The following is a 26,495-nucleotide window of genomic DNA, read 5'->3' as shown; positions in this document are numbered from 1 at the left end:
CCTATCTGATTTTCATTTTCATCTTTTAGCAGTTTAAAAAAGGTAAAGGGACCCCTGACCATTAGAAGTCCAGTCGTGGCCGACTCTGGGGTTGCGGTGCTCATCTCGCTTTATTGGCCGAGGGAGCCGGCGTACAGCTTCCGGGTCATGTGGCCAGCATGACTAAGCCGCTTCTGGCGAACCAGAGCAGCGCACGGAAACGCCGTTTAGCTTCCCGCCAGAGCGGTACCTGTTTATCTACTTGCACTTGACGTGCTTTTGAACTGCTAGGTTGGCAGGAGCAGGGACAAAGCAACGGGAGCTCACCCCGTCACAGGGATTCGAACCGCTGACCTTCTGATCGGCAAGTCCTAGGCTCTGTGGTTTAACCCACAGCGCCACCCGCGTCCCCTTCAGCAGTTTACATATACAGTGGTACCTCCGGTTAAGTACTTAATTCGTTCCGGAGGTCCGTTCTTAACCTGAAACTGTTCTTAACCTGAAGCACCACTTTAGCTAATGGGGCCTCCCGCTGCTGCCACTGTGCTGCCGGAGCACAATTTCTGTTCTCATCCTGAAGCAAAGTTATTAGCCTAAGGTAATATTTCTGGGTTAGCGGAGTCTGTAACTTGAAGTGTATGTAACCTGAAGCGTATGTAACCCGAGGTACCACTGTATCATAATTTCTTTTTTTTTTATATATATAATATTTATTAAAGTTTCAAAAAGATACATGAACATACAAAATAAAGAAAAAAGTATAAAGAGAAACATACAAAATAAAACAATTAAAAACACATTAATTTTCCATAACCTATCTTCCTTGCACTTATTTCCCCGAACCTCCTCATACTTCCCTTCTTTGTATTCCAGTTCAGTTTGTTAGTTCAGCAAATCCTTACCATTAAACTTTTACCCAATTGTTAACTTTTTTTTTTCATATCTCTTAAGGCATTACAGCTAAAAACCTCTTAGTTTCTATCCAACATCCTTCTAAGATTCCTTAATTTTGTAATATTTCTGTAAATAGTCTTTAAATTTCTTCCAGTCTTCTTCCCCCGACTCTTCTCCCTGGTCTCGGATTCTGCCAGTCATTTCCGCCAATTCCATGTAGTCAATCACCTTCATCTGCCATTCTTCCAAAGTGGGTAGATCTTGTGTCTTCCAATACTTTGCGATGAGTATTCTTGCTGCTGTTGTGGCATACATAAAAAAGGTTCTATCCTTCTTTGGCACCAATTGGCCGACAATGCCCAAAAGAAAGGCCTCTGGTTTCTTCAGAAAGGTATATTTAAATACCTTTTTCAGTTCATTATATATCATTTCCCAGAAAGCCTTGATCTTTGGGCACGTCCACCAAAGGTGAAAGAATGTGCCTTCAGTTTCTTTACATTTCCAACATTTATTATCGGGCAAATGATAAATTTTTGCAAGCTTGACTGGGGTCATGTACCACCTGTATATCATTTTCATAATATTCTCTCTTAAGGCATTACATGCCGTAAACTTCATACCTGTGGTCCATAACTGTTCCCAGTCAGCAAACATAATATTATGTCCAACATCTTGTGCCCATTTAATCATAGCAGATTTCACCGTTTCATCCTGAGTATTCCATTTCAACAGCAAGTTATACATTCTTGACAGATTTTTAGTTTTGGGTTCTAGCAATTCTGTTTCTAATTTTGACTTTTCCACCTGGAAGCTAATTTTCTTATCCAAATTATATGCCTCCATTATCTGATAATAATGAAGCCAATCTCTCACTTTATTTTTTAGTTTCTCGAAACTCTGCAATTTCAATTTGTCTCCTTCTTGCTCCAAAATTTCCCAATGATGTCGGCCATTTGGCCTCCATATTGAGCCTTTTCAGAGCTTTTGCTTCCATTGGTGACAGCCACCTTGGGGTTTTATTTTCCAATAAATCTTTATATCTTATCCAAACATTAAACAATGCTTTCCTAACAATATGGTTTTTGAATGCTTTGTGTGCTTTGACCTTATCATACCATAAGTATGCATGCCATCCAACACTGTATCATAATTTCTAACCATCTTTTTTTAATCACACTTAAAAAATAACTTCACGTTTTATCACTTACAAATAATACTATTTTAAAATACCCTATCTTCTACTTCTAACCCTACAGCCTATATCCACTTCCAAAGCTATTCTCAGATTTTAATATTAACATATTTTTTCAAACATTCCTTAAACTTCTCCCAGTCTTCTTCCACCGTCTCTTCTCTCTGGTCTCGGAGTCTCCTGGTCAGTTTGGCAAGTTCCATATAGTCTATCTATTACATTTCTCAAAGAGGAACTCACTGGCACACAGTCCTCTCCCTGCCCATTTGAGCTTCGCAACATCCCTGTGAGGTAGGTTTGGCTAACCGGCCCAAGGTGAGCTTTACGGGTGAGTGGGGATTCAGAGTCTGCTGTCTCCTGGGTCTCCAGTCCAGAGCTCTAACCACTATGCCACACAGTCAGTGAATGGCAAAGGCTGCTTTTATCTGCCGCTTTTTCTTCTCTGTAAAATTCCACACTCACCAGGGCGGCAGCTTTTGTTTTGAGTGGTGGAGGGTGTGTGTGTGTGTGTGTGTGTGTGTGTGTGTGTGAAAGAGCAATTTTCTGTTAAAGTGTGGATGGCGGCTAACAGATTGGGTTTGAATCCTGACAAGACAGAAGTACTGTTTTTGGGGGACAGGAGGCGGGCGGGTGTAGAGGATTCCCTGGTCCTGAATGGGGCAACTGTGCCCCTGAAGGACCAGGTGTGCAGCCTGGGAGTCATTTTGGACTCACAGCCATCCATGGAGGTACAGGTCAAATCCTTGTCCAGGGCAGCTGTCTCCCAGCTCCATCTGGTACGCAGGATGAGACCCTACCTGCCTACAGACTGTCTCACCAGAGTGGTGCATGCTCTGGTTATCTCCCGCTTGGACTACTGCAATGCGCTCTACGTGGGGCTACCTTTGAAGGTGACCCGGAAACTACAACTAATCCAGAACGCGGCAGCCAGACTGGTGACTGGGAGCGGCCGCCGAGACCATATAACACTGGTCTTGAAAGACCTACATTGGCTCCCAGTACGTTTCCGAGCACAATTCAAAGTGTTGCTGCTGACCTTTCAAGCCCTAAACGGCCTCAAAGGCCCAGTATACCCAAAAAAGCGTCTCCACCCCCCATCGTTCTGCCCGGACACTGAGGTCCAGCGCCAAGGGCCTTCTGGCGGTTCCCTCGCTGCGAGAAGCCAAGTTACAGGGAACCAGGCAGAGGGCCTTCTCGGTAGTGGCGCCCTCTCTGTGGAACACCCTCCTACCAGATGTCAAAGAGAACAACTACCAGACTTTTAGAAGACATCTGAAGACAGCCCTGTTTAGGGAAGCTTTTAATGTTTGATGTATTACAGTATTTTAATATTTTTTTGGAAGTCACCCAGAGTGGCTGGGTATAAATAATAAATTATTATTATTATTATTATTATTATTATTATTATTATTATTATATGACACAGGTCAAAGCAGCGCTGGAGGTGTCCCCAACTGGCAGCAGCTTCAGACCAAACACATTCACTACTGGCCCAATCGCCTTGCAGTTACCATCACTTTGCTGTGCATAACGCTGTGCAATCTTTTTTTTCCCCCATTGCAAAAATTAGACAAAACTTTATTTGCAGCTTTGAGTGGGAGTGCGTCCATATGCAAACTCTCCTCCACTTCCTGTTCCTTGAGATGGCAGGGAAAATTCACTAACACAGAGACAAGATGAAGGATGCTGGTATATGGTCCCCAGATCTGAATAGCAAGGTGGATAAGAACCTAAATCCACTTAGTCCAGCATCCGAGTCCATCACAGTCTCCTGTGGGAGGAAATCCCTCACTTTAGCTATCCACTGCGTGAATAAATCCTATCGTTTATCTGTCCTGGATATACAGAATTTGGCTTCTTTACAATAAGAGAGCTTGATAAAAAAATAGATTTTTTTTCTTTGTTTCCCAATATACATGCAGAGCGTATTGGAAGCAAAGAAGCCTTCTTGCAGCAGATTTCCCAGGGAGCAATATACCGAAACACCCCCCTGCCCAGTTCCTGCTAACTTTCCTGCAAGAACTTCTCTGCTCAGCTTCTCCCATTCAGCTCAGATGCAAATTGCCTTCCTCTCATCTGGAGAAGCAATCTGCGCTGGGGATCTCATTTCAAGCAACAGAGAGAGGTCCTCAGCTATCAGGAGACCGGCTCTCCTGTCGTTAATTCCCAGTACTTCTTCACACAGAACATAGTTAAACTATGGAACTCACTGCCACAGTGCTGGTTGGCCATGAACTTGGATGGCTTTCATGGAGGAGGAGAAAAAATCACGGATTGGAAGGCTGTCGATGGCTCCTAGCCAGGATGGCTCTGTTCTGCCTCCACGGTCAGAGGCAGCGATGCTTCTGAATTCTGGCTGCAGGAAATCGCAGGAGAGCAGAGTTGCTCTTGGGCTCAAATCCTGCTTTCTGGTTCCCCGCAGCCACAGTGATAAGAGGATGCTAGACTAGGTGGGTCTTGGTCTAATCCAGGGGTCAGCAAACTTTTTCAGCTGGGGGCCACTCCACTGTCCCTCACACCTTGTGGGGGGCCGGACTACATTTTTTTTGGGGGGGGGAAGAATGAATTCCTATGCCCACAAATAACCCAGAGACGCATTTTAAATAAAAGGGCACATTCTACTCTTGTAAAAACATGCTGATTCCTGGACCGTCCACGGGCCAGATTGAGAAGGCAATTGGGCCAGATCCAGCCCCCGGGCCTTAGTTTGCCTAAGGTAAAGGTAAAGGGACCCGTGACCATTAGGTCCAGTCGTGACCGACTCTGGGGTTGCGGCACTCATCTTGCTTTATTGGCCGAGGGAGCCGGCGTACAGCTTCCGGGTCATGTGGCCAGCATGACTAAGCCGCTTCTGGCGAACCAGAGCAGTGCACGGAAACGCCGTTTACCTTCCCGCCGGAGCGGTACCTATTTATCTACTTGCACTTTGACGTGCTTTTGAACTGCTAGGTTGGCAGGAGCAGGGACCGAGGAATGGGAGCTCACCCCGTCGCGGGGATTCGAACCACCGACCTTCTGATCGGCAAGTCCTAGGCTCAGTGGTTTAACCCACAGCACCACCCGCGTCCCATTAGTTTGCCTACCTATGGTCTAATCCATCGTGCTCTTTTTATTTTCTTATGAGCTCCCACCCCAGAGATCCTTTCCACGATTAAGGAATATTCCTGGGACTTTCTGCAAACGAAGTCTGCTTCCCTGCTGAGCTAAGCTATGCCGATCCCTGATTCTGATGAATATTCCCGCGCAGGGGGAGGCAGAAGACAGACACCCCCCCATAGCGGTGCTTATGAGAGCACTCAACATTTTGCAATTTCTTCATCCCCACGTGACACTGCCATTAGGACGTTGCAGGTTTCAATGCCCAAATAAAATTGGATGCTTCAGATCGGACCCACTGTGTTTATGCTAGCAAGCTTCTGAGCTACACAGAACCACCACCCTCTTTCCCACTTCTGTGCCACATACAGGTTTCGGCCAGGAGCTGGGGGGGGGGGAGGGAGAGGAACTATTAATATCTTCGCTGAGCCAGCTGGCCAGGCTTAATCCTGGCATGAAGTGCTGACTCCCCCAAACCTACCCAAAAACTGGGTTACTGCCATGGCTGAGTTCCTTCACATTGGGAAGAAAAGCAGGAGGGCGGACAGAAGAGGCCTCATCCTGCATTTCTGGAAGGAGATGCTGGAGAAACTACGCTGCTTATAAATCTGTTGCCGTAGAGCAGCGGGCAGGGAGAGGACACCTCAGATCTCAGGGCTGAAAGTTAGAATCATAGAATTGTAGATTTGGAAAGCTGTTGAGTTTTTTTCCCCTTTTATTTTAGGAAACCACCAAAATTTTGAGCTTTTTGGGGAGACCTCCACTGAAAATTGTGATTTTAAGCCATGGGTAGGCAAACTAAGGCCCGGGGGGCCAGATCCGGCCCAATTGCCTTCCAAATCCGGCCTGTGGATGGTCCAGGAATCAGCGTGTTTTTACATGAGTAGAATGTGTCATTTTATTTGGGTTATTTGTGAGGCATAGGAATTCGTTCTCCCCCCCCCCAAAAAAATATTGTCCGGCCCCCCACAGGGTCTGAGGGACAGTGGACGGCCCCCTGCTGAAAAAGTTTGCTGACCCCTGTTTTAAGCTGTTTCCGGTGCTTCTTCCATTGCATTGACATACATCCGGGGACATTTTGCCAATTTGGCAAAATCTTCCTGATGCCATTTTTACACAGAAAAGCAAGACATGTCAGGAATGGCAAGCCTAGCCTGGGTGAATTTTTGCATAGAATGAGCCAGTGTAGTGGTTCAAGTGTTGGACTAGGGTCTGGGTGAGGCCAGAGTTCAAATCCCGACACTCGACCATGAAACTCTCCGGAGGTGACCTTGAAGGTTAGAAGAGGGTCATTGTGGGGATTAAATAAGGAGACCCATGGCTGCTACCTTGAGCTCTTTGGAGAAAAAGGTGAGATATTTCCATGGCTGCAGGTTCTTGTGCTCATGTTCTGCTCAAAGGTATCTCTGTCCGGTTGGCTGCTGTGAGACCAGGATGCCCATCTATCTACTTATATCATGTTCTTATGTAAGTTAAATTGTTCCTTATGGTCCTAATGCTAGCACATTTGCAAAGCTAAGCAGGGTCCGCTCTGGTTTCACGTTGGATGGGAGACCATGTGTTAAGATTCTTGCATTGCAGGGGGTTGGGTCCCTCCCATTCTATTATTCTAACATTGCTTTTCAATAACCCGCTCTGGGACCTTTGTTGTTGTTTAGTCGTGTCCGACTCTTCGTGACCCCATGGACCAGAGCACACCAGGCACTCCTGTCTTCCACTGCCTCCCGCAGTTTGGTCAAACTCATGTTCATAGCTTTGAGAACACTGTCCCACCATCTCGTCCTCTGTCGTCCCCTTCTCCTTGTGCCCTCCATCTTTCCCAACATCAGGGTCTTTCCCAGGGAGTCTTCCCTTCTCATGAGGTAGCCAAAGTCTTGGAGCCTCAGCTTCAGGATCTGTCCTTCCAGTGAGCACTCAGGGCTTGATTTCCTTCAGAATGGATACGTTTGATCTCCTTGCAGTCCATGGGACTCTCAAGAGTCTCCTCCAGCACCAGAATTCAAAAGCATCCATTCTTCGGCGATCAGCCTTCTTTATGGTCCAGCTCTCACTTCCATACATCACTACTGGGAAAACCATAGCTTGAACTATATGGACCTTATTGTCCATGGAATTTTCTTGGCAGGGATACTGGTGGATCACGTTTGGTCAAAACTCTGCACTATGACCTGTCCATCTTGGGTGGCCCTGCACGGCAGAGCTCATAGCTTCTCTGAGTTATTCAAGCCCCTTCCCCAGGGCAAGGCAGTGATCCATGAAGGGGTATGGGACCTTAGGGAGAAGAAACGCGGCAACCAGCCTGCCCTGGGTGCCAATGATGGGTGCGTGTGAGCGTGCAAGCCAGCTAGCCCCCTAACCAGGGTGGGGCTTCTGCTGCGCCTTTAAGAGCCGGCGGGGCGGGGCGCCCGGTGCCTGGTCCGGAGCCCAGAAGCCGCCCTGCTTGCTCGCCGGCGCAAGCCAGAAGGAGGCGCTCCCTGAAGGCGTGGCTGCTGGCGCCGGGCATCCTGGGCCAGGGAGCCCGCGCCGGGTCTTGCAGGCTGCCGGCTCCGGCACTCTCCATCTGCCCTCGGCGGGGCCATCCTGCCGGCGCGCTCCCTGCATCCCTCTCTCCATCCCCCGCATCTGGTACCCATCGCCTGGCAACCTGCATCCTCCATCCTCTGCGGATGCTCCGCTCTTGCCCCGCCGACCTCGAGCCCTAGAACCGCCGGGCTTTTTTTCCTCTTCCCTCCTGGGGGGCTTTCTTCACATGCAGCGCCCGGCTGAGAGGGGCTCGCCGCTGTATCCCCCCACCCCGCTCCAAGCTGCGATGCCTACGGTGGGCGTGGGCCGCCCATCCCCCAGCGGAGCAGCCTCGCTGCCCGGCAGCGCCCAAGCCGCCCTCTTTGGCTTCTAGAGAGATCTGCAAGGGCGATAGAGGAGCGGCGCTGGGGGGGGGGGGGCAGAGGACAGGAGGGCCCCCCGGGGGACGCGCATCCCGTGCAACATTAACTCTTTGTCCGCCGCCGCCGCGGAGGGATTGCAGACGGGAGAGATGGTGGTCGCCGCTGGTTGATTTTATTATACATTAAATGTGCGACTATATCTTCTCTGCTATCCGGGGCTGCTAACCTAACGAGAGAGAAAAAGGTGTTTTCTGGGGTCCCCTGGATGGCCGCTGCCTTTGCGAAGAGAAACCTCTGGGCAGTTTTGCAAGCTCCACGCCCTGGTGGAGAGAGAGAGATCGAGAGAAAGAGATCCCTTCCCCCATCTCCATCTTCCTCATTGGAGACCAGCTGAAGGAAAGCAGAAGGAATCCCTCCGTCGGATGGCTCCCAGGGCTTGAGGATCGCTTCCGAAAGGTGCACCTAGGAAGACCTTGCAGGAAGGAGATGGGCTTTCCTCTTTGTTCTGGACAGCAACGTTTCAGGATGTGAAGCGGCGGGCACCTCTCCTGGCGCAGCGGCGGCGGCGAGAAGACTGCTGCCTGGGGACCTCCAGCCCATCTTTTGCACCGAGAGCCTGGCAGAAGGCAGCGAGGCTGGCGCGGTGGGCTTCGAACTCCCCTCTCCCCGCTCTGTAGCTCCACAGATCTTATTTCATCTCAGGGCATTTTGGCCAACCGGGGTGCTAATGGGCGCGCTGCCTGGCATCCCTGGCGGTGCAGCGCTCTCCTCCGAACGGGCACATCGGTTTCCCCGATGGGAGCCGGGCTGCCAGTTCTAGGGACTTGGAGGAACTGGGATGGATGGTGGAGCAGCTGCCCTAGGAACCGGCCGCCGTGGGGAGTGAACCCCAACGCCTATGGGTCCCTGGAGCTGCAGAGCAAGGTACGTTGCTGGCCTGTCGGGTCTTCTTGGCACCCAGAGACTCCCCCGGAGATTTGGGGCGCAAGCCGACTTGTCTGGGATACCGAGGCAGCTGGGTGGGGGTACTGGCTCTGGAGATACGGTTGTAAAAAAATAATATATATATCTATTTGTAGCATGCTCTGCCTTGTGGGTCTTACAAAACCTTGCCCAAATAGAAATCTATGTTGCTAAAGAGCTCTCAGTTGCATCCATCGGCTAGAAACAGTTTTTTTGGGGGGGTGGATTTGTGATAGATTTGGTTTTTATTTTTTGAGGAGTTGGAGGAAGAACTAGGATTTTAACCAGATAAAGGTGGTTTTTCTGAGCATGTGCAGAGTGCATTTGCTTTGCCACTGAATTTTTGTGCCCACTGAGGCCTCGCTCGACTTTGGCCATTTTTTAAAAAATTCAGGAAGGTGAGGAAGAAGAAATAGAGCATGTGCAGAGTGCCTTTCCCCACCACTGCTCAGTTATCCTTGCAAGGGCCATGGGAAGTGATGGGGAAGTCCTATACCAGCTCATCCCTTCCTGTCGCCTTGATTTTCTTTTTGCAGTCCACCCTCCCTTCCTGCCCTGTTCATTAAAAACAGAATTATTCTAATCTGCTCTTTCACGATGGGTGTGTGTGTCACACACTAAGGAGACGGATCAGTGGAGATTAAAAGAAAAGAAAATTAGACACAAATAGGAACTCTCCAAATGGCCATCAAACCCTTGGCTCCCGAGGACGATATTGCTATCGATTACTATGGGATGTAATTTGCATGCCCAAGTGCTTTACAGCGACTGTCTTCTTAACAAAGAGGAGTGATTAAGATGCTTTAGAGACCACCACCACCCCCGCCGTAAAATGGGGGGTTTTAATTATTGAACTCTTGGGTTTTGTTGTGAGATCATTCCTTCAAAGCCCTTTGAGCGAGGAGATGGGAGCGCACAGTGATTCATAATAATATGATCTCCCCTTTTTGTGGCTGCCTCGCCCAGCGTGCACTCACAGAGAGAAGTTGCTTTGCCCCCTTTTAAAACAAGCTAGAAGGAAAAACATCGCTTCCTCCGGACTGTGAAATTGCACTCCCCCCCCCACTGCGTGGGGTGAACCCCAAAACCCCTTGCAGTGTGGGAGTGACGTGTGTGTGTTTTTGCGCCTTGCCCTTCCTGGCACCCCGAAATTCGCTGCCCACTCTTGCCGGAGTTGCTAGGAGAGCTGAGCCAATGAAGCGAGATTTAGGAAATTTACGAGATTTCAGGATCGGGCTGTCTCTATATCTGTGTGATATAAGGTGTGGCAAGTGACTGAAAGGGTTTTTCCCCTTGTTCCTGAGCCCAGGTTTCCATCTCGCAGCTTCGTTTGGACGGCTCCAACTCTAATTCTCCCACAAACACTGATTTTTTAAAAAATTTCAGCCATTTGGGACCTGGTGACTTTTGCATTATTATTATTAATTTACCCACCCTTCATCCTAAAGTCTCAGGATGGGTTGCAACGATAAAACACAATATTTAAAACAGTTTAAAACAGTGGGGTGTAGTGGTTAGCGTGTTGGAATAGGAGCTGGGAGACCAGGGTTCAAATCTCCCACTAGACTGTGAGTGACTGTGACTCTGTGTGTGTGTGTGTGTGTGTGTGTGTGTGTGTGTGCAATCACTGCCTCTCAGCTGACCCTCGTGCACAGGGTTGTTAAATAAAGAGGAGAACCATATATTACATCCCATCAACTCATGGGAGAAAAAGGATATAAATGCAACCAACAAATAAATAATAAAAAAACTTGCAATCACAAAAATCAGCCCCAAGTGTCTAAAGCCAGGGCAAAGGGGCTTGCAATTCCCAACCCCCACCCGAAATTTGCTGCAAGCAGAGGGCAAGAATCTTGGGCTGTAAGTATTTTGAGAATGTACTTTGTTGAGCAGCTAGTTTAAGGCAGACTTTGCTAATCTGTTGCTATCCAGATGTTCTGGGTAACAACTCCTATAAACTGCTGGGAGTTGTAGCGTACAACATCCGGAGGGTGCCAGGTTGGCAAATGATGGGTTCAGGGAAGAGGCTGCCTGGTTCTTTCCTCTGACAGGGACAAGAGGGTATAGGGCAGAGTTTCCCAAACTTGGTTTCTCCAGCTGTTTGGGGACTACAGTTCCCTTCATCCCTGACCGCTGCTCTTGCTAGCTAGGGATGATGGGAGTTGTAGTCCAAAAACAGCCGGAGGCCCAAGTATGAGAAGCACTTGTATAGGGACACAATCCAAACATCTTCGTTCTGGGCTGCAGCACACCACGAGTTGGGAATCTGGGGTATCCAGCAGCGATCCTCTCCAGATGTTTTGGGGGGCTCCCATCACCCTGACAATCACAGGCTGATGGGAATTGTAGTCCAGAATATCCAAAGGGTTGGCTACCCATGGAGTGGATAGGGAATATCCATTTGTTTCTCTTTCCTTTCTCAAGTCTCTAGTCCTCAAGAAAGGCAGAAAGAAGTTTAGGGGTCTGCACTGAGCAGGGACTTGGGACTTTTTTGGCAGAACATGTGAACTTTTCCCCAAAGTGTTTGTGTGTCGTCGTCCCGTCCCCCCCCCCCATTTTGACTCTGAACCAGAAATAGTCCATCTGCAAGAGGCAGGCAGAAACATTCAAGTGGTAAAGGGGTGGGATGTTTTGAACCCTTCCCTGACCCTCTTTTTTTGGGGGGGGGGTGTTTGCTTCTCCTGCCTCCCCCCCCTTGTCCCATGCCCTTGTTTCACTTGCTAATGTGAGCTAAATAAATTCTGCAACAAACAAACAAACAAGCCCAAAGCCTTGCAATATTAATACGTCATGTAAATTAAGGCTGTTCTGCATAAATTAGTTGGAGCGGAGCGAATCTGGACTTCCTCCGAGCAGAAATCCGAGTGTAGCGTGTGCGTTATGGATTCAGAAACCCGCAAGTTGTTTTCCTCAGCGGAGCCCTGAAGAACCTCTGTGCCTCATTTTGCGCAACAGACCCAAAGAGAGAGTCGTTCTTTATTCCCCCCCCGCCTTGCAGTTTGGCTTACTTGCTCGAGTTACCACATCAAAGAAAGACAAAAAATGCAGAGAGAATACAGAACTCTTTATTGCAGGAGAATAAATATCATATATTTATTCAAGCATCCTATTAACAGATCTGATATAGGCCACATTTTACGCAAGGTGTTTCAGCGTGAGCCAAACCAGCTTCCTTTGGCATGAGGTCTTCATCAGTTGCTTAATGCAACGTTAGAAAACACAGCAAACCTGTACAAATAAAATAAAAATAAATGAAGGGCACGTTAAGGTCAGCGTTTCTGAAGTTATCAGCCAACAGTACATCAAAAGTGGCAAACTAAATATTCACCAACAGGCCTTGACATCTGGCGCATAAAATTTTAAAGGAGGCAGGCAAAACGATTCGCTTCAAATCTACGTTCTCAACAGCTGCCCTGGGTAGATAAACTGACAATTGTCAGTAATAACCAATTAAATTCGCATCTACTCTCTGAAGCCCCCAAAGAGTTTTGGGGAGAGAGGGAGGTTGGATTAGATAGGGCACGGTGAACTTTTGGCCCTGTGGATGTCGCTGAACTACAACTCCCATGGCGATTGGCCGTGCATGCTGGGGCTGATGGGAATTGTAGTTCAGCCGCCGCCGGAGGATGCCAGCTAGATTCGACCTCGGAGCCCCAACCTTCAACTCAGTTATCCATTTGGTAACCCCTCTGCCCTGTGGAACTCCCTCCCACCAGATGTCAAGGAAACAAACAACTATCTGACTTTTAGAAGAAATCTGAAGGCAGCCCTGTTTAGGGAAGCTTTTAATATTGGATGTTTTATTCTGTTTTTAATCTGTTGGGAGCCGCCCAGAGTGGCTGGGGAAATCCAGCCAGATGGGATGATGATGATGATGATTATCCCGATTAAACATTAGGAGTGACTTTCTGAGAGCAAGAGCCGTCTGAGAGGGGAACAGATCCCTTAGGAAGTTGGTGTAATCTCTTTCATTGGAGACTAGATAGCCGCTTGCCAGGGATGCATTCGCTGTGATTCCTGCATTGCAGGGTGTTGGACTAGATGATCCCCAGGAGACCCTTCCACCTCTTCAATTATATGATTAAATTAGAACAAACAAGTCACAAAGGCTGGACGTGGTAGAAGGAAATCAGGATGAATGCTCAATAAACTGGTCATCCAGAGGAGCCCCTGCTCCAAATGCCCCAGCCAAACGCCCCCTGCATTGCAGCGGGTTGGGCTAGATGACCTTTGGGTGTTTTTTCTGTTAATGGAGAAATCTGAGGGTGCCCTTGGACAAAAAACAAGGTCACCAGCCAGGAACACCAGAGCAAAACAGCAGCCAGTAGGCTTGGTCTTTATTGAAGACTGTCACGACAGGACTCCCACCTGCCACAAGGTGGAACAAGATGGAAGCCCCGAACAAAAGAGAACCCAAACTTTTATTAGCTGCTAATCCCCATGTTACACCCCCCCCCAAACTACATCATGGTTACAGCATGAAAGGGGAGGTCTGGTGGCAGTAATCTGAGCATTCTGGACCCTGCCCCATGGTTTCCCTTGCCCTCCACCAAACACCCATCAAGTGTAACAAAAAAGATATTTACATTTCCCTGTTTCCCAGCCAAGTTCATCACACCCTTTGGTCTTCATCTGGGTTTGGTATTACTGCAATGGGTACCTGTCTGGCACTCAGGTATCAGAAGGCCAGGGATTATCACTCAGGCAGAGGGGCTGCTGAGTAGCTGAGCTCACGTGTCTATATGAATTTCTGAAGTTTCCCCAGTGGGCCAGTACATAGATACATCTATCAGTGAATTCTTACATTTGGTACTCTGCAGCAGAGGCCCTTTGAATTAGATAGGAAGAAACTGTGATGGAGTGTTTTGTGGGGACATGTCACAAAAGTGATTGTGCTGGTTTTGGTAGTGGGCTGCATGTGCATGATATCTGCTGGAGGGGCAACCCCCCCCCAACCTATACATAAATTCCTGCAGCATTTCCAAGTCTAGAATTCTATGATTGGTCAGGTGGCCTTTAATCCCTCACAGCTCCCAAATAGGAGGAGGAGGAGGCCTAAAGTGCAAAAAAAAAAAAAAAAAAAGCAAGGAGGGGTGTGCCCTAATTCTGAACCTAATTGTGTGTCATCCCCCCCTTCAGCCTCCCCTCATCTCGCTTTTGCCCGCAAGGCTCGAGTCATCAGAACAGGCCGTCTGTAGCTGGAGGCATTGCTCATAAGGATGCCTATTGGCTCTGAAATTAATGACAGCAGGTGGGGGTGCGGGCGGGGGAAAGGGCAGGCATCCAGCCTCCCAAACGAAGCGCCGGGATCCTGGCAAAAGCAATTTGCTACCAGGGGAGGAGGAGGAGGAGACCAGTGGGCCTTAATGCCAGTTGACTCAGCTCTCTCACTCCACGACGAGCCCCAGCCTTGGCCTGGCTCAATGGGGTGCACACGACGTGGGTTGGCGTTTGGTCCCAGATGCGCCAAAGCGCCACATTCATAGGGCTTGCCCCCTGCCTGCCCGCCCACCCGAGCAGATGTTGGATCTGGCCATGGTGACGCATGCCTTAGTTACCTCCCGGTTGGGCTACTACAACACGCTCGGAGGTGGGCTGTCTTTGAAAAGTGTTCAGGAGCTCCAGCTCCTCCAGAAAGCAGCAGCCAGACCTCCGAATGGGATCGGTTACAGGGGGCATGAAGAAAGGGAGGCAGTGAGAGATTTTACTTTCTTGGGCTCCACGATCACTGCAGATGGTGACAGCACTCACGAAATTAAAAGACGCCTGCTTCTTGGGAGAAAAGAGATGACAAACCTAGACAGCATCTTGTCCTCTGTCGTCCCCTTCTCCGTGTGCCTTCCATCTTTCCCAACATCAGGGTCTTTTCCAGGGAGTCTTCTTTTCTCTTCTCCATATAGTTAAAGCTCTGGTTTTCCCAGTAGTGATGTATGGAAGTGGGAGCTGGACCATAAAGAAGGCTGATCGCTGAAGAATGGATGCTTTTGAATTCTGGTGCTGGAGGAGACTCTTGAGAGTCCCATGGACTGCAAGAAGAACAAACGCATCCATTCTTAAGGAAATCAGCCCTGAGTGCTCACTGGAAGGACAGATCCTGAAGCTGAGGCTCCAAGACTTTGGCCACCTCATGAGAAGAGAAAACTCCCTGGAAAAGACCCTGATGTTGGGAAAGATGGAGGGCGCAAGGAGAAGGGGATGACAGAGGACGAGATGGTGGGACAGTGTTCTCGAAGCTACCAGCATGAGTTTGACCAAACTGCGGGAGGCAGTGGAAGACAGGAGTGCCTGGCATGCTCTGGTCCAGGGGGTCAAGAAGAGTCGGACACAACTAAATGACAACAACAGGAGGCATGTTGAATAAAGACATAAGAAGAGCTTATCAGGAAAGAAGCCCACCTAGTCCAGCATTGCATTCTCTCCTCTCTCCCCAGCTGTTTCCAGCTGCTGAACTTAAGAAGTATTTCTGCCTCTGACAGTAGAGGCAGGGTGTAGTCATGGTTGGTAGCCATCAATAGTCCTCTCCTCCTCCCTGAATTTGTCTTATTCCCTTTTAAAGCCATCTAGGTTCAGCTGTGTGGAGGATTTCCCTTTATCGGGCTCAAATCTTCCAGTATTCAGCTTCCTTGGGTAGCTACGCATTCCTGTCTTAAGAAAGACTTTCTCCATGCTATTGGTTACTACCAAGCTACTTTAAGTGAATTCAAATCACCAGGGTCTGATGAGCTGCACCCATGGGTAATAAAGAAGCTTGCGGATATAATCTCGGAGCCTCTATGTATAATATTTGAGAATTCTTGGGGAATACACGAGGTCCCTGCAGACTGGAGGCAGGTAAATGTTGTCGCCATCTTCAAAAGGGGGAAAAAAGGAGACCCAGGTAACTACTGACTTGTCAGCTTGGTGTCGATACCAGAAAAGGTCCTTTTTGTTGTTGTTGTTTAGTCGTTTAGTCGTGTCCGACTCTTCGTGACCCCCTGGACCAGAGCACGCAAGGCACTCCTGTCTTCCACTGCCTCCCGCAGTTTGGTCAAACTCATGCTGGTCTCTTCGAGAACACTGTCCCACCATCTCGTCCTCTGTCGCCCCCTTCTCCTTGTGCCCTCCATCTTTCCCAGCATCAGGGTCTTTCCCAGGGAGTCTTCTCTTCTCCTGAGGTGGCCAAAGTCTTGGAGCCTCGGCTTCAGGATCTGTCCTTCCAGTGAGCACGCAGGGCTGATTTCCTTCACAATGGAGAGGTTTGATCTTCTTGCAGTCCATGGGACTCTCAAGAGTCTCCTCCAGCACCATAAAAGGTCCTGGAATGGATAATTAAACAGTGAGTCTTTGAACATTTCAGAAAGCAGCTGTGATTATTAAGACCCAGCATGGGTTTTTATCGAAAACAAGTCATGCTAGACGAATCTCATTTCTTTTATTTTGATAGTCACAAGCTTGGTGGATCAGGGAAATGCTGTGGACATAGTGTATCTTGATTTCAGTAAGGCTTTTGACAAAGTGCCCCATGATTTTCTCACGAGGAAGCTGGTAAAATATGGGTTGAATGAGGTAACTGTTAGGTGGTTTTGTAGCTGGTTGACTGGCCAAACCCAAAGAATACTCATTAACAGTTTCTTGTTTTCCTGGGGAAAGTGACCAGTGGGGAGCTGCAGGGTTCTGTCCTGGGCCTGTTGTTGTTCAATGTCTTTATAAATGACTTGGATGAAGGAATTGAGGGGATGCTCATCAAATTTGCAGGTGACACAAAACTGTGAAGGGTAGCTAATGCCACAGAAGACAGAATCACTCTTCAAAATGACCTTAACAGATTGAAGAACTGGCCCAAACCGATAGAATGAATTTCAATAGGGACAAATGTCAGGTTCTGAACTTAGGCAGGAAGAACCAGCTGCACCAGTATAAGATGGGGGACACCTGGTTTCCCAGTAGTACATGTGAAAAGGATCTAGGGGTCTTAGGAGACAACAAGCTTAACATGTGTCAAGAGTGTGATGCAGCAGCAGCAATAATAATAATAATAATAATAATAATAATACAGATAATGCTATTTTAGGCTACATCAAGCAAAGTCTAGTGTCCAGGTCAAGGGAAGTAATAGTCCCACTCTATTCTGCCTTGGTCAGACCACACATGGAGTTCTGTGTCTGATTCTGGGCACCACAATATAAGGATGTTGATAAGCTGGAACGTGTGCAGAGGAGAGAAACTAAGATGATCAAGGGTCCAGAAACCAAGCCTTATGAGGAGCGGTTGAAGGAGATGGGTATGTTTAGCCTGGGAAAGAGCAGACTGAGGCTTTTGGGATCCCTTCCTATGATTCTATAAAACAGCTTCACTGGCTGCTGGTCTGTTTCCGGGTACAATTCAAAGTGCTGATTATGACCTATAAAGCCTCTGTATGAATTGGGCCCAGAATACCTGAAATATCACCTCTGCCTATACGTCTGGGTGCTAGCAACCTCAGGTGAGTCCCTGTAATAGTAAGAATAATAATAGTAATAGTAAGAATAATAATGGCTGCTGCAGTTGGGGTTTGGATAGTCATCCGTCATGTAGTCCTTTCCTGTGATTCTTGCATTGCAGGGGGTTGGTCTGGATGACCTTTGGGGTTCCCTTCGAACTCTACAATTCTGTGGTTCTCTTCTATCTCAGGGTTGTCTCCTGCATCCCTCGCAGCTGCCTTGCACCATCTGGAACTTGTTCCTCGCTTGCGAGAGAGCCAGGGTGCGGCTGCTCCTCCCAGAGCACTGTGTGACTGTTGCCCCACACGACCCCTTTTGCCATGGGGCGGGGAGCGACTGTGCTTCCAACCCTCCCCCAAAGTCCACTCTAGAAACAACTCCTAATAATGGTTTGCATGCACGGATGCGGCAAATGGGTTTGCAAAATTGCTGCGCCTTGCAAAAACACGCTAGCAGCAAGCAGAACTGGCCACGGTTCTGTGTTAGGATAATAGAGTCTTGGAACTGTAGGGCTGGAAGATGCAATGTTGCTGATGGCGAACTCATGTCCTCCCTGGGTTTTTGTTCTGTGAAAAGGAGCTCCCCGCCCCCAGAAATCTAGCTCCTCCAGGTGATGCATCTTGGGACACAGGAGAAGGTGGGGAAAGTTTGTGTTACTGCATGAAAATACAAGCCAGTGTGCCCCCATAGTGTGGAACCTCAACCCCTTTGTCTCAGGTTCAGGGGGTGATGGGACAGAGAGCTCAAGGCAAAATCCAACCTCTCTGCCTTTTCCTTCCACTGAAGTTCCTAGTCCTCATGAACTGTGATGAAAACACTCTCTCTTAACTCCTTAGTAAAGGTAAAGGGACCCCTGACCATTAGGTCCAGTCGTGGCCGACTCTGGGGTTGTGGCGCTCATCTCGCTTTACCGGCCGGTCATGTGGCCAGAACGACTAAGCCGCTTCTGGTGAACCAGAGCAGCGCATGGAAACGCCATTTACCTTCCCGCCGGAGTGGTACCTATTTATCTACTTGCACTTTGTGCTTTCGAACTGCTAGGTGGGGAGCAGGGACAGAGCAATGGGAGCTCACCCCGTCGCGGGGATTCGAATCACCGACCTTCTGATCGGCAAGTCCTAGGCTCTGTGGTTTAACCCACAGCACCACCCACGTCCCCTTAACTCCTTAGCCTCTGCAAAATTTCATACTGGATTTTGATGGGTATGTGTGTGTATGTGTCAGGGCTGGATTTAGGTTTGACGAGGCCCTAAACTACTGAAGGTAATGGGGCCCTTTATATGTCCAGCTGTCCTTTGTCAACAACAAATTGTCGCTGTTTTTTGTGTTGAACATATGTTATATGGTAATTGATGGACCCAATAAAGCCATTTGCGCATCACAAAATAGGAGCCTACACAACACAAAACACGGTTGCTGTATGTAGGTTTTATTTTATTTGTTTTTTATCTTATATTTTGGAAATGTGCATCCAGTTTTTTCCTTTTAATTTTTTTGGGGCCCCCCAAGAAAGTGGGGCCCCAAGCTATAGCTTGTTTAGCTTATATGTAAATCCGGCACTGGTGTTTGTTAGAGATAGAAAGACACACCGAGGGACCATCTTTGTACAATAAAGGTCATTCACACAGCCACTCACAGACTTCCTTTTTTGGACATGGGCCAGAACCAAGAAGGTATACTTGAACCCTGGTTTAAGATCTCCTGATATTCTTCCCCCAGACTGCTTGGCGGTTTTCCCAGAGTTGAAATCTCAACTTTTTTTTTTATGTGACCATAATTATCCTTTTCCCCAGTGGTCTTGAATTCCATCAGTTTAGAAAACGTTTGCGTGTGTAGGCTGGAGCAAATCGACTTAACAAAGGGAGAAATCTGCCTCTTTGCTTGAACTTCTATTGAACTTTTTGATTCCCAGGCTGTCAGCGAAAGCAAAATAGCTCCTAATTATGCTCTTCATTTATTAATTAGCTGGTGATGGCTGGAGGTAGCTTGCCATCCACCCCCAGATTTAATTCCCTACCTCGTTGCTCTTAATTGTAACAAACTATGCGGAAGAGCAGCACCAAAGTAATTTTCCCTTCTGGAAATATCTCTCTCTGCTTTGGTCACTCAGATGGGAAGATCTATTAACCGCTGCATGTCTGGACCAGATAAGATTGCGGCTTTGACCTCTGCACTCTTAGTGCCCCTTATTTTAACAGAGTCAGCTTTGCAGATTGCAGCAAGGAGTTCAACTGCAAAGAGCAGACTCAAGATGAGACAGGGACAGCTCAGAGGTGCTCCATCTCAATTATCTTTCTCTTCCTGGTGTGTGTTGGGAATAATAATAATAATAATAATAATAATAATTTATTTATACTCCACCCATCTGGCTGGGCTTCCCCAGCCACTCTGGGCGACTTCCAACAAAATATTAAAATATCATAATACATCAAACATTAAAAGCTTCCCTGAACAGGGCTGCCTTCAGATGTCTTCTAAAAGTCTGGTAGTTGTTGTTCTCTTTGACATCTGGTGGGAGGGCGTTCCACAGGGCGGGTGCCACTACCGAGAAAGCCCTCTGCCTGGTTCCCTGTAACGTGGCTTCTCGCAGGGAGGGAACCGCCAGAAGGCCCTCGGAGCTGGACCTCAGTGTCCGGGCAGAACGATGGGGGTGGAGACGCTCCTTCAGGTATATTGGGCCTTTGAGGCTGTTTAGGGCTTTAAAGGTCAGCACCAACACTTTGAATTGTGCTCGGAAATGTACTGGGAGCCAATGTAGGTCTTTCAAGACTGGTGTTATGTGGTCTCGGCGGCCACTCCCAGTCCCCAGTCTAGCTGCCGCATTCTGGATTAGTTGTAGTTTCTGGGTCACCTTCAAAGGTAGCCCCACGTGGAGCGCATTGCAGTAGTCCAAGCAGGAGATAACCAGAGCATGCACCACTCTGGCGAGGCAGTCCACAGGCAGATAGGGTCTCATCCTGCGTACCAGATGGAGCTGGTAGACAGCCGCCCTGGACACAGAATTGACCTGCGCCTCCATGGACAGCTGCGAGTCCAGAATGACTCCCAGGCTGCGCACCTGGTCCTTCAGGGGCACAGTTGCCCCATTCAGGACCAGGGAGTGCTCCACATCCGCCCGCCTCCTGTCCCCCCAAAACAGTCCTTCTGTCTTGTCAGGATTCAACCTCAATCTGTTAGCCGCCATCCATCCCCCAACCGCCTCCAGAAACTCAGCGTTCAGCCAGGAGCCTAACCCAAGGCTTATTCTGACTCCCATATTATCGTTTCGTTTCAGGCGAGAAGGAACCACAGGATCACAGAACCACAGAACTGTAGAGTTGGAGGTGTGTTTGTGTGTGTGGAGGTTACGGTCATTTTGCAAAAGCTTTTTGCACATGCTCAGAGGCTCCCACATACTACAAAGCCAGGGCAGAAACCCTGGGTTTTCATGCCTCGCCAGCTATTAAATCTTTCGGCAGCTTTAGGCAAGCAATCCATTTTTTTTTCCTTTGCTTTCCCGCCCGCCCAAAGTGGACCTCGAGGCTGACCTACTCTGCAGGCTTGTTGTTATATGCTTGCTCATATAATATCTTTGCAAAGCGGCTTGAGCATGTGAGAACACTGCTTATCGACATAACACATTGGGGAGCAGCCTCTAATCGATAGGCTGTCATTTCCAGCGAAGACAGATGTTAATTTGTGGAGCTTTAATTCCCTCCGAATTTTTCCTCCATTACTCTAATGCGGTGTGCGGGGAGTGGTGGCTTTCGAGGGGGTGTTTTGTGTGAGGTTGCTGGATCAGGCCAAGCAGTTGGAAAGGACCCCCAAAGGCCATCTAGTCCAACCCGCCTACAATGCGGGAATTCTAGTGCTGCAGAAATCTGCATAGTCGACGCAGGAATCATAGTCCAGCAACCTGTTCTTACAGTGACCACCCAGATGCCCCAAAGTCTGAAAGCAGGATTCGAACACAGAGCCCTCTCCCTTCCAGTGGTTTCCAGCAGCTCACTTTCAGAAGCATTGCCGCTTTCAAATGTGGATCCTGGCTACTAGCCGTTAATAGCCCTCCGTGAATTTGTCTAATCCTTTTCTACGGCTGTGCAAGTTGGTGTGCAAGCTGCACGAAAAAGGGCTTTATTTTCTCCGCCCTGAATCTTTCAGCGATCCTGGGCCCCTCAGGATAAGCTTGCATCCCTCCTTAAATATATCTCGTGCGTGCAAGTTCCTGATGTCCTTGACGTCAAAATTCCAGCCTGAATTCATCCTTTTTAAATCTAAATTTGCCCCTTTCTGGGGGAAATCGAAATGCTGCTCTCTTTTCCCCCCTTCCCCTGCTTCATCTGGAAGCCCCCATGGAATAACGAAAGAGGCTATTTAAAAACAAAGTAGGTTTTTTGTTTCGGAAGGATATTGCTTTTTCAGTCAACACTTCACATTAGCTAGATTGAGCTTTGGTAATGCGCCAAAATATGAAATATTGGGCGATTGCGCGGAAGAATCTCGACATGAATCTGCTGGAAATTATTTAATCGGCTGACAGCCTTTATTGCTCTGGCGGCTTCATCCGTTCTGGGGTTCAGCCCTCTGGCTGAAACAGGTTCAGGGGCTAAAAAGCCCAGATGGATGCCCCTTTTGGCTGCGTGATCGGCCTCGTGGGTACAGGGTCCCAGCCGCTGGCTACTCCTAGCAGCCTCCGGGTGACATTTCCCCCATCTCCGCAGGCCATCTCCAGTGTTTCCTCAGCCCCTCTGGGGAACTAGTCCTCATTAAATATGTCACGTCAGATAGCAGTGGCGCCAAAAGCAGATGCTTGTGTCATTGATATCTGCAAGGATTTCAACGCACAGCCTCCCCCAAGCACTCAGGAGGGTTTGCTAAGTTTATTTCTGCCAGCGCTCTCACAATATGATCTATAAATCCTGTGCCTTACTCCCAGACATTGCAGTTATTTTCTGGTGAGGTTCTCCGCATGTGCCCTTGCGCTGTTGGTTGAGGAATTCAGAAACTTGAGAATCTCTTGTTCTACTTTGTTTTAAAAAGATCCAGCTGGATAGCTCAGCTGGTTAGAGCGTGCTGCTAACGCCAAGGTCACAGGTTCGATTCCCATAAAGAACAGCTGCATATTCCTGCTATTGCAGGGGGTTGGACTAGATCAGGCACGTCCAACAGGTAGATCGTGATCTACCGGTAGATCACTGGACGTCTGTGGTAGATCACTGGTACATCACTGGGCATCCCCAAGAGGCTCAACAAGTTTGGCTCCCCCCTGTTACGGAAAAATCTAGGTGCAAGGCTCCTCAGTTTGATCTTCTTGCAGTCCATGGGACTCTCAAGAGTCTCCTCCAGCTCCATAATTCAAAAGCATCCATTCTTCGGCAATCAGCCTTCTTTATGGTCCAGCTCTCACTTCCATACATCACTACTGGGAAAACCATAGCTAACAATGAGCTCAGCAATTGTCACCTCTGGGAACTTCCTGGAGTCCTTTTTCAAGGGGAAAATAGCTTTGGAATGGAGGAAACTGGCAAAGGGGTTGATTTTATATTATTTTTAAAGCTAGGTAACTTCCCTGAGCTGTCATAATATTTGTAACATTTAACTTTAAAGATGTGCCCCCCCCGTAATTTCCATAACACCCCCAAAAAGCTCAATATTTTTGCCCTGGACCCCTAAAAAACGTGGCTTTCGCCTCCCTAAAAAGAAGCTCAACGGCTTCAACCTGACCCCCCCCCCATGGGCCTTCCTCCTTCCTAAAAAAAGCAAAAAAAGCTCATCAACTTTGACCTGACCCCCCCCCCAGGGGGTAGATCACTGCCAGTTTTTAACTCTGTGAGTAGATCTCTGTCTCTTGGAAGTTGGCCACCAATGGACTAGACATAGCTGCCAATGTTTCCCTTTATTTAAGGGAAATTCCCTTATTCCAAATAGGATTCCGCATGAAAAAAGGGAAAAGTTGACAGCTATGGGACTAGATGATCCACAGGGTCCCTTTCAGCTCTCCAGTTCTATGATTCTAGTCCTTATGATTGCCAAAATAAGCTTGGGACCTGTCTCAAATAGCTGGCAGAGGGGTCTAACAGGAATTCCAGCAGCTAGCGGCTTGCCCACCTTGAGATGATTAAATTGCGCAAAAATAGGCAGGAGGATGTAAGTTCATTTAACCTGCATAAGAAGTGTCCGCTGGATCAGGCCAAAGGGGGCCTATTTAGTCCAGCATCCTGTTTTCACAGCGGCCAACTAGATGCCTTTGGGGAAACCAGCAAGCAGGATTCAGAAACATCAGTGAGAGCAGAGCATAACCTTTGATAGCTCTCCATAAATGTGTCAAATCCCCTTTTTAAGAGGTCCAAGCTTTTGGCCATCCCTGTCTCCTGTGGGAGGGAGTTCCTCAGTTTAATTACATGCTACGTAAAGAATTCCTTCCTTCCTTGTATGGGATGTGAAACACAAGAGCAGTCAAGTACAACATTCCTAGAGTGAACATGTTTGCCCATGGGGAGGAATGTTTGTCCAGCCAGCAGGTCAACTTCCTGTTTCCTTCTGGGCTGGGACAGACTTTCTCTGCATGTGACTAGAGGTGGGCGTGGCCTCACCTGTGCAGGTAACGACAAGAGCACAGGGCAGGGCAGCCATCTCTCTCTCTTTGACTACATGCATTGAAGAAGCAACATCTGCTTAGCCAAAGATGCTCTCTTGGCAAGAGAGGACAAAGGGACTGTCTCCTTATGAGATAGTTTCCAGGTGTATGTTACTTTTCTAAGCTAAGTCTGCCTTCTGGGATCCGATTGTGAACAGAATGTGAGTGAGTAAACTCTTTTTATACTTGTATAGAAGACTGTGCCGTGTCTTATCTTTTATGAGGGAATAAGGGGGAAATACCAGAACAGTTATTCTAGAGGCTTTAGCGAGCCTGAGCAAACGCATCCGCTGTGAGTTTAAAAAGGGGAATGTTACTCTGCTAAATTGTGAACTTGTTAACACAAGTTGGAAAGGCTATCAGACAGTATATCCTCTCCTGCATCCCTGAACATTCCCACACCTTCAGCTTCATTGCATCGCTGGATCCAGATTTTCTGGGGCTTGTGCAGTTCACCTGCCGGGACCTCCTAGCCCAGGGTCTCGGTGCGGTTGTGCGATTGACGGCGGCCTTGGCATGCGAATGCCTGTGCCTTTTGTTCCAGATGCTCTTCTCACGTGGCTCCCTGCCCTCTTTTTCTTTCTTTTGCATCCTTGTGGTGCGTTGCATCGCCAGTGGCGACGGCGAAGGAGGGAGGCCAAGGCAGGAAGGGGGAGGCCTCTTCGCGAAGAGAGCTGGTGACTCAGCCCCCGCTGTGGCGGGGGGAGAGATGAGGGTGCCACTCACTGTTGGGCATCACCTGCCCACAGGCAGATTCAAGCCTTCCCCTCCTTTCTGCGAAAACCTTGGCCTATCGTCCTCGTTGCAGGTAACAAAAGCAAGATAGATACTTGCAGCAGCTTCCACTGTTGTCTCTTTCATGTTCTCCTCCTCAGTCTAAACCGGGAGTTTGGAGTGCCACCATCCCCTCGGTCTATTATTATTATTATTAAAATAATAATTTATTATTTATACCTTGCGCATCTGGCTGAGTCTCCCCACTGAGAGCCAGTGTGGTGTAGTGGTTAAGAGCGATAGAGTCGTAATCTGGTGAACCGGGTCCGCTTCCCTGCTCCTCCACATGCAGCTGCTGGGTGACCTTGGGCTAGTCACACTTCTCTGAAGTCTCTCAGCCCCACTCACCTCACAGAGTGTTTGTTGTGGGGGAGGAAGGGAAAGGAGATTGTGAGCTGCTTTGAGACTCCTTCGGGCACTGATAAAGCGGGATATCAAATCCAAACTCTTCTTATTCTTCTCCTCTTCCCCAGCCACTCTGGGCGGCTCCCAATCGAGTGTTAGAACCAATAGAGCATCAAACATTAAAAACTTCCCTAAACAGGACTGCCTTTAGATGTCTTTTAAAAATAAGGTAGCTGCTTATTTCCTTGACATCCGATGGGAGGGCGTTCCACAGGGCGGGTGCCACCACTGAGAAGGCCCTCTGCCTGGTTCCCTGTAACTTGGCTTCTTGCAGGGAGGGAACCGTCAGAAGGCCCTCGGATCTGGACCTCAGTGTCCGGGCAGAACGATGGAGGTGGAGACGCTCCTTCAGGTACCGGTATACAGGACCAAGGCCGTTTAGGGCTTTCAAGGCCGGCACCAACACTTTGAATTGTGCTCGGAAACGTACTGGGAGCCAGTGTAGGTCTTTCAAGATGTGGATTTTGGGGAGTGTGACTGGTTTGCCCTCACCAGATGCCAAGTCAAGAGGGTGCTGTGGGGGCCTCCCAGACCCCTCAAAGCTCCTGATTTATTCGGGACATCACCTGGCTTCTGTTCCCGATCCCAAACATCCCGATTTTGCTTCCCTACGCTGGTCGCTCCAGAGCGAGGGACCGAAAGATGGGAGGCGTCGCAGGTTGGGCGTTGCACGCTGCTGAAACTTCAAAGCCCAAAGTCTGCCACTGCCCAGATCCTCAGATTTCAGCGACCAAACCTGAGACCTAGGTGGGCAGCCCCTGGTGATGTCATGAGGACCCCCCAGCGGTGATGGAAATTAATTGGGAGAGGGTAGTAGAGAAGGGCAGACCTTCAGAGTCTATGCTGTAATTTGCAGCTAGCTCCCACTGAGCGAAATCTTGTAAGCTGTGTGGAATCATTCTTTCATGTATATATATATATATTTGCTCATCCGTAAATTCAAGCGCTCTGGGTCAGGCTTGGAAGTTTGGCAACCCTATTGGTGCATGGAGTGTGCACTTCCTTCCTTCTGTAGAAAATGTCTCCTGCGTTGGAGACCTGAGTAGGGAGTAGCCATAGTTGTTCGGAGATCTGGGAGTATGTTTGGAAAAGGGCGTAATTTTTCATCGCAGGCCAGGCTACCGAAAAAAGCCGTCTCGAAGTGCTAATGGTACATGACACCGGAGAGTCTCCACATGATTCATATGAATTTAGACGATGGATGCCGGGGCCGTGAATGTGAATCAATCTTG

At 48.5% G+C, this 26,495-nt stretch overlaps 1 protein-coding gene across 1 annotated transcript in view; it reads left to right on the top strand.

Annotated features, from left to right (window-relative positions):
* The first annotated feature begins 7,619 nt into the window (after window positions 1-7,619).
* LOC308484155 (leucine-rich repeat and fibronectin type III domain-containing protein 1-like protein) overlaps window positions 7,620-26,495 on the top strand; it is a 78,906-nt gene continuing 60,030 nt past the window's right edge. Inside the window, exon 1 of the mRNA XM_081018817.1 lies at window positions 7,620-8,970. The gene's annotated coding sequence lies outside the window, so the exon portion shown is untranslated. The remainder of the gene's footprint in view (window positions 8,971-26,495) is intronic.

The sequence above is a fragment of the Podarcis pityusensis genome (genome assembly GCF_964106645.2).
Source record: "Podarcis pityusensis genome assembly, chromosome: 8".
Taxonomy (NCBI): Eukaryota; Metazoa; Chordata; class Lepidosauria; order Squamata; family Lacertidae; genus Podarcis; species Podarcis pityusensis.
The sequence above is the reverse complement of the archived record's forward strand: the minus strand, read 5'-3'. Positions and strand labels throughout refer to the sequence as shown.